The sequence below is a fragment of the Xyrauchen texanus genome, chromosome 22, assembly GCF_025860055.1.
Source record: "Xyrauchen texanus isolate HMW12.3.18 chromosome 22, RBS_HiC_50CHRs, whole genome shotgun sequence".
Classification (NCBI taxonomy): domain Eukaryota; kingdom Metazoa; phylum Chordata; class Actinopteri; order Cypriniformes; family Catostomidae; genus Xyrauchen; species Xyrauchen texanus.
In genome coordinates, this window is record NC_068297.1 from 20827035 (window position 1) to 20841342 (window position 14308).

The following is a 14308-nucleotide window of genomic DNA, read 5'->3' on the forward strand; positions in this document are numbered from 1 at the left end:
AACCATCAAAGTGAAATAACCAACCCCACATTTCATGCTGCTTCTCATTATTTATTACCACCAAAGATATAATTGAGTCAATGTAGTGCATGTGTGACATTTTCTGTTTGATGAATTGCCATTTATTTCAAAATGCAGGATATGTTTAACATACCAGAGCATTTTAGCGGCTGACTTATTTATGTAGTGTGCGGAGTGCTGTTCATATGACTTTACCGTACACTTTACAGATTGTGGATGCAGGGGCAGCGTGCCACGCATTACCCATCCATCTCCTGACAGGCCTCAGATCCCAGATTGTACACTTAATTCTTTCCTCTTGCACCTTTTACTAGCAATAAACACATGCTAACTAGGCAGAAGGGCAGAGGCAGCTAAACAGCGGAGACGAAATCAGCACCACAACATCTGCAAAGAGCTGCGACCCCATAGCTATAACAGATTACAGGACTTCTTTTTTGGTCACACAATGCATTTGATCTGTCTGATCAGAATGGGTGATATCTTAGATGCTCTCGCTCCACAGCTGCACACCCATCTGTCACTGTTACTCACGGCAGGACTGAGAGACGTTATATACAGTGAAATTTCTCATCTCGACTTATGACCATTAACAGTTTTGCAGGGAGCGTACGCCACTCAGCATTGCTCCTTTTGATTTAATTCCATCTGCCGCTGATCTCCTTTGACTTTAATCTGAATAGAGACTCCTGAGAAAACTTCCCAAGGAAAGCCCATCTCTGGCTGGATGTTTAATTTCTTCTGACATTGATGTGCTGAAACACATATAAATAGCTTGACGGACAAGATAAAACAATGCTCTGCATGTCATTGTGGGGGTTTCTCAAAAGACCAGTGTATTTACTCTAATTCTCCATTTTAAACCATTATATCAATGCAAGACTGGTCTGGTAAAAGTCAGCTCTTGAAGCTTAAACCTGCAAAGACTTTAATTTCCTGTCAACACTTTGGCATGATTTATTCGCTGCTGGTGGCCTCCGGTGCCCGTGGACAGTGAGCTGGGGAAAGGTGGAAGCTCTCCTTGCCTCCATCCACCTTGTTTCACCTTCACTCACACTGCCAATCAGTCTCCATCACTCTGGGTAGCATGAGAAGCTCTGAAAGGTCAGCTGACCAACTGCCAGCTCCCCAGCCAGAGCCAGAGGGCAGCATGATCGCACTGCTGATGTCTCCTCTGCTAGAGATTTACACTGTACTTCTGCAAAGTTTATTCACAGCACACCTAGTTACACAAAACTTGAGGATAGGCATCCGTATTGCATTCTTGTTATTAAAATTTGTAACTCTAAATGTTTATTTTCTATTTAATAAATAGTTCACCCTAAAATTACGTTTCTGCGTAGTCTTTCTAGCAAGTCAGTCCATTGGCGGACATTTTTGGAATGATCCTGAGAGACTATTTACAGTCGTGACAAAGCAGCTCCTATGTACAGTACTAGAATTGGGGAACACCAAAATCAAAATGATCAAAGAACATATTTTAAATCAGCATTAAAATATGACAACCCCAGAATCATAAATTGTGCTTCTTCACCTTGGATTATGCTAAAAAACTATATTTTCCCAGCTTGTATAGCTAATGTGCATTCAAATTCTCGAGTTGATTAACAGGCGATCTAAAATGTGATTGGCTCTTTTACCTGTAAGGCAGGACTTCCTTTCTACATCCATTGACTATTGGGCATCTAGAGCTTCTTGGTTGGGTGTTCCAATTTCTCCCATTTATTTTAATAGAAGTGGCCCATCTCTGCTAAATAGCCTCTGGATTCTGTCATTATTTACTCACCCTCATGTTGTTCCAAATCAATATGAGTTTCTTTTTTCCATTTTATGCCATTTTTTGGTGTTTTATTATGAAAAATCAACCTAATTCAATTCACAATTGCAGATCACCACATCAAGGCACCTTTTATTATTTTTGTATTCAGGATTGTATTACTGAATGTACATCATGTACTATAAGAGCGAGCTGCCTACAGGCCTTTATTTTACTGCATTATTTTTTTTCTCCCACACAGACAGTTGATTCAAGGCAGCCAGCTACCCTTCACCAACCCCACCACAGTTTCCGTAGTCCTCTTGCTCAAGGGGCCCTGGGCCATGGGCTGGCTGGCTTACTTATCTTTGGGTGGGGTGAAATTCAGAACCTGAAGCTCAGGGTGATGAGGCATGTGCACATTCGGGTTAAGAGCTTGAGACTCTGCAGCTCTTTGCCAAAACAAATGTCCCCGGAGAATGAGTGTCTGCCACAGAGCAAGCCTGTGCAATCAAAATGTCATGGCTAAGGCCTAGACCCTTGTGGAAGCTCTAATTGTGCGTGAAAATTTTCATTAACTTGTGGGATACTCCAAAATTTTGAACAGCCAAAGACAACATATAAACAAATCGCAAGAGCACTGTTTCAGAATGTTTCCCCAAGGAGCTGGGAAAATATGAATGTATGCCTATATTTTTTATTAAATGAAGATCAATGAACATCTGGCTGGATGATAACATTTTAAGGTTCTTCAGATTGTCTTTTCTTTGCAAATAAAGAAAGGTTCAGCGACCTGAAAGTGACTCTTACAAAAAATTAACTGCAGTACAACTGCAGTCTGATTGCAGTATTACTGCAACCTATGTAGTAAAAAGTGCAGTGTAGTACAATAATGTTTTACTGTAGAATGACAAACTGTACTGCACATACAATGCCTTTTGACTGCAGTACTGATATAGTGCACTACAATGCAATTCAGTTAAGTATATGTGCATTCCACACTAGTTTATCTGAAGTACATTTAAAAATAATAGCAGTTCAGTGTAGTACAATTTCAAATCAATGCAGTAGAGCATCATGGTTGATGTTTGTAACCTACGTTCCCTGATGGAAGGAACGAGATGTTGTGTCGCTGTATTGACACTAAGTGTCACACTAGAGAGCCCGAACACCTCCCTTTCTTTGAGAAAAGACCAATGAGAATTGTTCTTTTCACTACAACAGCTGAATCATGTTACGTGAATAGCTGATGCAGGTGCAAGCAAGCTGCTGTGTGCGTAATAACAGGAGCATCAGTCTGCATGTAACCTCCCCCAACGCCACAAAAGACGTCATGTAGTTCTCCACATCCCTGAGATGTTACTAGCATGGGAGCAGGTCGCACCAGCCGCGTCCTTTTCTCCAGTTAGTATTAGGTTCTAATACTAGTATTAGTATTAGGTTAACGCTATTGTATGCAGCAGGGAAGGTGTTCTTTTCCTTTCCTATTCTTTCAGGTGGAAAAGACCCCACGGAGGCCACACCCTGCCCAGAGGGGAGGTTAACATGTGGCGATACCTCAAGTGGGCTCAAGGTTCGCACATGGAAGAGGCGCAGTGGTAGGTCATGCCATGAAGGGGAGGAGCTCTACAAACACAGCGACCGGGGCAGAAAGGGCTCTGCCCAAGGAAGACGCAGGTCTGCGGACAGGGAGATCATACCACGGAAAATACATCACAGGGGGTTACCGGAATAATTGGCACCTTTGGAGCACCTATCCCAGTACAGGGTATATTAGATCCCGTAGTGGGGCTGTTATTAGACCCCTCGCTGGCTGCGAGCTCATCCACCAAGTTCACGAGACACAGGGCTAGGGAGGAAAAACATCCAGGGTCCATGACTTTGTGAACATGCACATTTTCAGCTCAGGGGAGGGAAAGGCATATACGCAAGCGATACACCCGGCCAGCTTTTCCATATTACCAAACTCTACCTGTTCGTACCTGAAAGAACAAGGGACTAAACTGGCTCAACCCGGAGATTGTAAAATCTCACAAAGGAATTGAGTGTTGCACAGCCCGCTGCTCTGCAGATGTCTGCTAGAGAGGTGCCACTGGCCAGTACCCACGAGGACGCCACACTCCTTGTAGAGAGTGTTCGAACCCACAAGGGGACGGGCATGGTCTGGGTCTGGAAGACCAATGCAATGGCGTCTACAATCCAGTGGGCCAGCCTCTGTTTTAGAGATGGTGTTCCCTTTCCGCTGGTCTTTCAGATGTTGAGGGAGAGGTTGTGCTCCTGATACCAGTATGTCAGAGTGTGCACCTCCTCTCTGTTGGCTGTTTCATCATTGTCAGTGATCAGAACTACCACCGTCGTATCATCAGCAAACTTAATGATGGCCTTGGAGCTGTGTGTTGACACACAGTCATGTGTGTACAGGGAATATAGGGAGTGAGCTGAGAACACAGCCCTGCAGGGCTCCAGTGTTGAGTGTCAGTGATGAGAAGGTGTTGTTGCCCACTCTAACCACCTGGTGTCTGCTTGACAGGAAGTCCTGGATCCAGCTACATAGCAAGCTGTTTAAGCCCGGAGCCCGGAGTTTCACCTCAAATTAGTCTCTCAAAGCATTTGCTGATGATGGGACATGACCTCAAACAGACATACAAACAATGTGCAAAACTAGTGTAAAAAGTATGGATGGGTCCAACAACGAACTAGTGAGGTCAACTAGTGAGTTTGTGCATTTTTTAAATCTTTTTCTTTTAAGTTTAAAAATGATTAACAGCTGTATTTTAAAGGGAATTTGTTTATAGACTTCGATATGGATGCCATGCTCAGCAATTCAATAACCTTTTATTGCACAAATTATCATAATCCTCACAAAAGAGGGTGTTCTGAATGGACTTGATACGAGCGGGAGACAACTGTGCCCGCATCGTGATCGAATTCCATATAACCCCCAGATATGTGATTCCCCGGGTGGGAGAGAGAACGCTCTTTGACTTTGAGTCTCAGACCCGGAGAAACCAGATGAGCTAAGACAATATCCCTGTGCTGAACTGCCAGTTCTTGGAGCTGCGCTAAGATCAGCCAGTCGTCAGAATGCGGATTCCCCGGAGTCGCGAAGGAGCTAGTGCTACATCCATGCATTTCATGAATGTGCGGGGTGATAGGGCTAGGCCGAATGAAAGAACCCGATACTGGAAGGCTTCATCCCCGAAAGCGAACCTCAGGAACTTCCTGTGTTGTGGCAGAATTCCAATATGGAAATATGCATCCATGAGATCGATCGTGATCAGCCAATCGTAATGTTGGATCTGAGACACGACTGTCTTGACAGTTAGCATCTTGAACTTAATTGAACACCCTGACCGAGCGGTTCAAGAAATTTCCCATGTAGAAATAACTGCCAAAAGTTTCCATGCTGCCAGGTTCTCTGAGATGTGTATCAATTTCGACACTTCCTGTTGAGGGGATGTCGAGTGTTCTGCATCCTGGATAACGGCAGGAAGCAACGGTACACTCAACTCTTTGTTGGAAGCCTCTGTCACTCGAAACAACAAAGGCGGCGGGAGTGAAGAGGTTTAGTGAGGGTATCGGGAGGGCCAAAGCGGGTGGTACATGCGCCCCGTACCAAGAGAAACTACCCCCACAAGGCTGGGTATAAGACCGTCAGGGTTTTTTTCTTTTAGAAATCACGACCCTGAGGTCCTGCTTTGGGGGTTGCCGAGGGCGACAAGCCTGTCCCCAGTCTTTACGAGGGGGAGCACGACTCGCCACGCTCTGCCTAGCAGAGTCAGGGCAGGACGGGGTGGCTGACGGCCCCGCCCCCTGAGTGCGGGGAGGAAAAAACTGCCCGAAGGCTTCCTTCGCCTCCTGGAATCTGGAGATAACGTATTCATGGCCTCTCCGAAGAGACCAGAAGGCGAAACCGGGGCATAGAGTGGGAAAACGCTGTCCTTATCCTTGATGCTCAAAAGGTTAAGCCATAAATGCCTCTCCGTGCTGACTAAAGCGGACCAATGGCGCGGGCTGTCTGCTTGGTCGCACGGAGATATAAATCTGTGGCCCGACGAAGTTCAGAAAAGGCTTCTTCGTCGAGCGTTGCACCTGCACTCAGGTCTTTCAGTAGGTCAGCCTGGTACGCTTGTAACATGGCCATGGTGTGCAGACCTGCCGCTTAATAAGCATTCCCCACTAGCATGGAGGTAGTCCTGCATGGCTTAGTGGGGAGAGCGGGTTTATTGAGTGATGATGAGAGATAACCTGCAAACGTCTCTTCGACCGGCGGCATCACTGAATACCCCCGTGTCTCAGTACCCATGATAGTCGAGTATAAAAACATCGAGGGTACATCGAGGGTACATGTACATGAAGTATATGGGTTCCTCCATGAGCGAGAAAGCTCGTCATAGAGGTCATCAAAGAAAGGAGGGGACTAATATAACGTTCCCTTTTTTTTTTATATATATATATATTTATTTTTTTAGTTTTTGGCCACCAGACAGAAATCTGTCTTATAGTTTGGAGCATTTGGGTGTCTCTTGTTCGCGTGGCCAGTCTAGCTGTAGTCTGGCCACAGCCCGAGTAACCACCTCGAGTAATTTCTCAGCCGCTTTATTATTATGCATGAAATGTACAGAGGTTCAGCTAGATCTGGGGAGAGAGCGAGCGATAGGGATGGACCCGTCTCTCGCTCCTCAGCCAGATATGTGCGAGAGCCCCACGATGAACGAGTAGGCGCTGACTCCCGGAAGTAAGTGAGGCGAGCGCGAAGCATTTCGCCAGAGAGTAGGTCGCAATGTGCGCACTCGCCCTGTCCCAACGCGAGAGTAGCATGCTCTTCCCCCAAACAAACAAAACAAAACTGATGCATGTCCCTGACAGTCATAGAGTGTTGACAGGGAAACACACATCGTTTGCTTTGCTTCTCCGACATTTTTCCACCTTTTTCTTTTCTTTTTTATTTATATATTTATAGAAAGAGGGAAAGGAGGAAAGGTTCACTGTGCACTGCCTAACAAATTCTAAATCCTAGCAGAGGAAAGAAAGTTTCTGACAGGCTTGTGAGACACACAGCACAGTATGCTCTGAAGAAAAGGATCTGACAACACGCTGGTGACGCCTCTATTTATAGCCCTGGGCAATGGTGCATTCAATGATTACACCAACCGAGGCTATAAATTCCGGTCAATGTTCATTGACGTGTTGCACACAAACATGTAGGATTGTTCCCAAAGCGCTTAGCAAAGCGCAGCATCATAGTGAAGCTTTTTGTAAAGGGAACAACAACAAATTCATCACCTTCAACAACATATTTGAACATAATTATGCATTTATTTATTTTTTTGGTGTGTGATCGTTTTAAGCTAAATATATTACAGTTATACATCCTTTACGTATTTGTTGAATATTTGTAAGTTATATGATTGAAGGCTTAAGTTGGTGTCAATATACTCCTTAGAAATGCATCTGGTCATTTCTGGTGGGCATGACACTAAGCCAGCCTAATTATACAGGGCTTCCTTAAAGGGATAGTCCACCCAAAAAGGATTACTATTTACCTTCATGTTGTTCCAAACCCTTATTTGAGTTTATTTTTTTTAACAGAACACATATAGGGAATGTTAGATTTAGTCACCTTTGAAAGGTGCAACAAAAATCATTCTGCCAAACATTACCTTTTGTGTATGAAAGAAAGTAAGTCATATTGGACTAACAATGTGAGACAATTTTATAATTGACATGATTTTCATTTGTCAGTAAACTATTCCTTTAAGACCAACAAGTCAATTAAAGTGTTCAGGCAACCCACTTACTACTAAATTTTGTTTAGTTTTGCATATCCCTAGTTATTTTTAAGGTTTTTCTGTCTTTTTAACACAGAAGTGCAGATGAATGGCAGATGCATTATATTATTTTTGCTGCAGATTCAAGGGTTAGTTTCATGCCTGGAAAAGAAAACTTTGCCTGAAACCATTGGTATCAAGATCTTTGCATCGGAACCCTCCACATGTAGAATACCATGAAGAGTTAAAGGCTGAAAATAGGCTAATTTTGTCCCTGAAATATAGTGGCTGGACTGCAGTGTCAAGTCCTAATGGACACAGAGAATATATCTTATATAGCCCAAGGCTGTCACGGGAAGGGAACATATTACCTCTGAATATGTGGGAAGGATCTCATTATCATAATAATGTTTTCAGTCCCAGAAGTCAACCTGCTATTCATAATCTGATTGATTACAATTTAAAGCCATAATAATCACTACTATTGTAAGGTAATACTCTCCTCTGACAGAGCACTCTGTTTCCTGATGATGGCCAAGTTTATCCTCTGCTCTTTCTCTTTTCATTTCTGACATAAGAGATACAGTCAGTCATTCCCAAAGCTGCACAATGCCAGAGAGCCATTACAGATGGGGCTGTCTGGTACTTTGTCTACAAGGGCTCCAAAACCTGAGAATGAAACATGACCCAGGAATTCGTCATGGTTACTGTTTTAACCTCCGTTCCCCGAGGGAAGGAATGAGACATTGTGTCGAATGAAGTGACACAAGGGGTCTTCCTGGGATGCCAAACGTACCTCTGAACCTGACAGGCCGTTTACAGTGGTAGGTCTAGTGCTGTGGGAGGAGGGACACAACGTCTCGTTCCTTCCCTCGGGGAACAGAGGTTACAACAGTAACCATGATGTTCCACTTCTGTCACTCACTCGACGTTGTGTCGACTGAAGTGACACAAGGGGTCCCATATAAAAATGCCAAGCACTGACCGTGTTACATGAACTGCAGAGACAGGTGCAAGCAGGATACTGCGTGCTAGAGGCAACTGTGTCGGCTGCACGTAACCCTCCCCAGCGCCCCCAAAGAAGAGTCAAATACGGACGTTAGGTTCCACACACCCCTGATGGGGGAACAGGCGCTACATGACTAGCATGGGAGCAAGCCCGGCGGTCGCACCTTTTCTCACACTATGTCTCTCACATAGGATGTGAAGCGGCTGGGGATATCTTAGCGCTATGAAATGCATCGGAAATGGCGCGGTGGTAGGACCAGCCTAATGAGGGGGGACTCAACAAGCACGGCGACTGGAAACATAGGTCCACTGACAGGGGGACCGTACCTTGGGAGTTTGCCTGAAAAGGGAACTAAGCCCGTGGAGCCCGATCCCAATACAGAGCACCTGTGACTCATAGTGGGTCTGGCCATGAATTGCTATGCTGAATTCGCCAGCCAGAAGGCTAGGGAGGAGAACATCCAGGGAGCGACTCTTAGTGGCAAAACTGGGATAGAAGGCGCACTGTATCAACTTGGTGAAGGGCGCTGTGTGCAAGTGGAACACTCGGTCGTTTGTGCAGCCTTACCGAGTTCTACCGGCTTGGACCTGAAAAAACACGGGACGAGACCGACTCAACCCTGAGATTGTAAAATCTGGCAAAGGGTGTTGCCCAGCCCGCTGCTCTGCAGATGTCTGCTAAGCAGGTGCCATGGGCCAGTGCCCACTAGGAGGCCACACTTCTTGTAGGCTGTGTTTGAATCTGCAAGGAGGCCCATAATTGGTCCCATATCAGCTGGACCACCTGGGGGTGGAGCCTTCCGCTGTCGTGTTGCGGTTGCCAGGGATGTGAGTGGTGCGGCGACCTGAGTCGCAGCTGACTCCAAAGGAGGAGATGGCGGGCGAGCTGTGACATATGACGAGAGCACACACCGCCTTGGCGATTTATGTATGCTACTGTCGCGGTGCTGTCTGAACAGATCAAGATGTGCTTGCCCCGGATTAGTGGGTGAAACCTCTGTAGGGCAAGAGATACAACCAATAACTCTAGGCAGTTGATGTACCAACGCTGCCGGGGTCCTATCCAGAGGCCAGTGGCAGCGTGCCCATTGCACACGGCACCCCAACCCTGTCAGGAGGTGTCTGTGGTCACCACGACACGTCTGGACACCTGCTGCCAGGGGACTCTGGTCCGCAGAAAGCAGAGGTCTGTCCAAGGGTTGAAAGTCTGACGGCAAGAAGGGCTCTGAACCGGGACGAACTTGCTCTTTTCCCAGTTGACCTCAAGCCCTAGACGGCTGAGGTGCCTGAGCACATGGTCCCTGTGAGCGCACAGTCAGCCAGGATGAGCCAGTCATCGAGGTAGTTGAGTATGCTGATGCCCACTTCCCTTAGCGGGGCAAGAGCTGCTTCTGTGATCTTCGTGAAGATGCAAGGGGATAGGGACCTTGTACTGATACGCCTGGCCATTGAACGTGAACCGTAAGAAGGGTCGGTGTCGAGGCAGAATGGATACGTGGAAGTACGCGTCCTTCAGGTCTACCGCTGCAAACAAATCTAGATGTCAAACGCAGGTACGAATCTGTTTCTGCGTGAGCATTTTGAACGGGAGTCTGTGTAAGGTCCGGTTGAGAACTCGCAGGTCCAAGATTGGTCGCAATCCGCCACTTTTTGGGGTAAAATGATGTAAGGCTGTAGAAACCCTTCTCCGTCTCGGCTGGAGTGAGGGGCTCTATCGCATCCTTGAGGAGCAGGGTCTCTGCTCGTAAGGCACTGGCAAGCACGGAAGTGGAGCGAACGCCACTGAAACGAGGCAGGAGACGGGCGAAATGAATCGTGTAACCGAGTCGGATGGTCCTGGCCAGCCAGTGCGATGGATTGGGAAGTGAAAGCCACACATCTAAACTCCGCGTGAGGGGCACTAATGGGATGGTCTCTTTTGACGTAAGGGGGGGAGCAGGTAATAGCGCGTCGGGAGACAGAAGAGCTTCCTGAGGCTTGGGAGCTGAGAAAGGAATCAAAGCACTTACCTTGCTCCGTGCACCAGGCAGGGGGCGGGTTAGGAACTGAGGAAGAGGTCCTAGAGAGGCATCTTCGGAACTCGTCAGCGCTCGACTGCCAGGGCATAGCAGTCGTAGGGCCGGAGGAAAGGGAACTGCGTCCGGGGAGCCGGAACTGTAGAGTTTTGGGGCCGGGGTTCCGTGAGAATGGCACGCACTGGCTGGATGACAGAGGGAGTGAGGAAATCATTCTTTATTGAGAATGTGGGTATGAAACAAGGATTCTCCTCCCGGCCCTCCACCAGGGGACGGAGTGGTCTTGGTACCAGCTCCAGAGCAAACGTCTGACTGCATGGGTCGCCCATCTCAGGAGCGCTTCGGAGCTTTCCTGGTCCTGGAAGGGGTCCTGGAGACGGGAGGCACATGCCGCCTGCAAGGTACTCAACGCTTGTTCTGAGAGCTGGGCCCGGGTTGAGGCAGAGATACCTGATGTTTAGCCTCAGGGGGACGCCCTCTGTGAGCAGGAGGAGTGCGCTGATTTGGCGGCGCCACGGCAAGATGTGTCATCTGCTTCTTCACCGCCGAAAACTACTGGGCGAAGTCTACAAGTAATTCTACAGGCTCTGGAGGGGAGTACCATGCGGTCCTGCCAGATGGCGGTGTTCTCGGGACACAAGTGGATCGCAACCGCCCACCTGGGGTCCTCCGTGTACCTGTGGGCCGCCCCGCCATCCAGGTTAGTGAGAGCCGACAAGCGGAGGGGTCGGTTCCGGGCAGTAAAAGGTGCCCACCACAACCGCGTCAGCTAGTCATGCACTTCCGAGAAGAACGAACCGGAGGGGTGATCCCCAAATCCCCTTCATCACCGGCTGGGTCATCCTCAATCCTGTGGGAAGGAGGAACGACGAAAGAAATGTTGAAAGAACGTTGAAAGAAACATGAACCATTCATAAAACGCTTCCTGCATGTGATCGCACCCCAGGCATGCGAGGCAGCTTTTATGACCGTCAGAAGTGGAGAGAAATCAACCGCATCCAGGAACTACACTGAGGCAGAAAGACATCTTTAAAAAGACACGTCCTGAAAAGGACATTCAACGCCTGCTGTGTATTGCTCTTTTGTGGGAACTCAAACTCTTTTAGAGGAAATAAAAAATTTTTAGGAGAAGATACACTATTTCAGACAATGAAAGCGCTGTCGAAGCGCCCAGGGGCATAGACTGCACAGTGTGCTGAGAGAGAGAACGCCAGCTGGAAACGCGCCGTAGATCCAACAGCAGTGTTTATCGCCAGTAGAGGTGAGTGAAACAGTGGTGAACTCAGCTTGCTGCTGCACAACCATTCGGCTCCGAAGAAAAATCCTGACTGGCACTCGCTGCCCCGCTTCCCTTTATACCCGTATGTCCGAGGCGGGGCATGCAAATTCTGTCTGCCAACTTGACATTGGCCTTTTCTCAGGTTCAGAGGTACGTTTGGTGTCCCAGGAAGACCCCTTGTGTCACTTAATTCGACACAATGTCGAGTGAGTGACAAAAGGAGACCAATTTTTTGGTTTTGTTTGTTTTTTTTAACGCTGCCGCAGTTACTGCAGTTTCTATTTGTAAGGCAGGATTCTCAGGCAAAAGCAGCCGTATCTGGCAGGAATAAAGCAGGACTGTGACTGCGGGTCTGGTGTGTTTGTGTTGATATGTATTCAGAGTGGGATGTGTGTGTGGGCCTGACCTGCTCTCTTCCCCTTGCCTGATCTCGCAGCTGCAGGAAAGCAGATGTTTTCTTCTGTAATTAACGCCTTCTATTCATGCATCTTGTCCAAAGTGGAAATCTGTTGTGACATGGGTTCAGCGAGAACCTGCTGCGGGTTCTCACGACACAATATTAATATCAATATTTTCCAGCAGCTAATTATCTCAAACACGAATGGAGGGTGATTTAGTGTTGCCAGAACGCATTCTACATGACACCTAACCAAGCTGATTACATTACATGACTTCTTCTGCAGTCAGTAGAAAATAATTCATCACTGTTGGCACATCTGCAACATACAGTATACTCCAATATAAAATATATTTGGTTGCAAAGCCTCTATAGGTCTCTAACAAATAAAGCATTGTTTTAAACAAATTATGAAATTAAAAATGACCTTATTTACTTATGTGTACGATTCATCATTGATTGTTATTCTAAAAAACTGTTCCCCTTCTGTCACTCACTCGACATTGTGTCGATGAAGTGACACTAGGGGTCGCTCTTTGGAGCACGATTCACCTTCAGATCTTTGATAAAAGGCCAATGAGAATTGGGTTGAATTTGCATGCCACTCCCCCTGACATACGGGTATAAAGGGAGGCCAGCAGCAAAGTTCATTCAGACTTTTTCTTCGTAGCTGAGCGGTTGTATTAACAGCAAGATGAATACTACTACTATGCTAATGTGACCTGCAGTCTTCATGCTTATGGACAGGTTTTGTCTGCTCTGAATGTTGTAGTGGAGCAGAACATCTTCTTCTGAGACAGTCACAAGCAGCACCAGTCTGCCCACATCACTCTTTTCGAGGAAAGTCCTGTACAGAAAGAAAATAAGCATTATTGTTTGGCCGAGATGCAACTCAGGTACTATTAATGCTTAACACTGATATTGTGTCCACACTGAACAGACAACCTAAAAAGGTAAGCAAAACAGGCTCAAATTTACATGAGATATCAACACTTTGTGTTGCATTATAAATAATCTGTATGAAGCTCCATACATTATTTCATATATAATGGTGAAAGATATTAGTAAACAATCGATACACCTGTAAAAGATGTATCCAACAACCTTCTTTTACTGGGAAATTCCTTGCCATCTAAAATGAATATCACTCTGACATTTATGAATGTTGTATCAATATTTTCCATTTGGCTTTTCTTGTTATTCGAAAAACCCCTCATACACTGTCAAATGAAACACCATTACAGACGTTTTACGGGAAATGGCAGCATTTACAAACACAGGCCACCACATCCAATAAATCATAAAGCATTTGTTCTCAGGTTGCGGCTGGCCCCGCAGTCAAAAACATATCACCTACAGCCAAGCCTTCCTGCCTACTCCGCTTGAAATTAGGCCAGGCTTCTCCTGGGAAAGTAACATTTTAGGATTCAATCTGTCTAGTAAGGCAAGTGTTCCAAAAAACTAAGTCTGAGTGGTGTATATTTTTATGTCATATTATCAAGGGGCTCTTCTTACGCAGGTATTAAACATGGGCCAATTAATTCACTAAGAACAGAATAAACATACACGCCTGTTGACTCTGCCTCTCACCACTTCAAGGAGAGAACACAAGGTCCCGCGCTGGATGAGCCACCTTGACCAAGCAGACTTGCTTATTTATTTTTCAACACTACATGCTGGTGGCTCTCTTTTCAGTCTCTTCACTTGATATAAAATGCTGAAACAGTTGTTCTTCTGCTGGAGCCTCTTTGACTTCATCCTTTCATCCTATCACCCACTTTCAACTATATCATTTTCTGTGCAGTGGAAAAACAAAGTGGCCTTTGAGTTGATGCTTTTTTGCACGAGCTCAGGAAACACTGTGGCAATTTCAATTCATTGATCTGAATGAACTGGCCACAGCTGGTCTTGTATGAGCAGAGCAAACAGGGTTCACAGCTTTTTCAACTTGGCAGAATGTACAGAATGTGTTCCATGTACCGAAATTGTTTCAAAGTGTCAGTACAACACAGAAAATGGTGTGAGAAAAAAACAAAAGCTGAGGGAGATCAACTGCGTGTG

General features: G+C 46.3%; 1 pseudogene; it reads right to left on the reverse strand.

Moving 5' to 3' along the window:
* The window catches only part of LOC127662676 (usherin-like), a 388775-nt pseudogene that overhangs the window by 347672 nt on the left and 26795 nt on the right, over positions 1-14308 (reverse strand).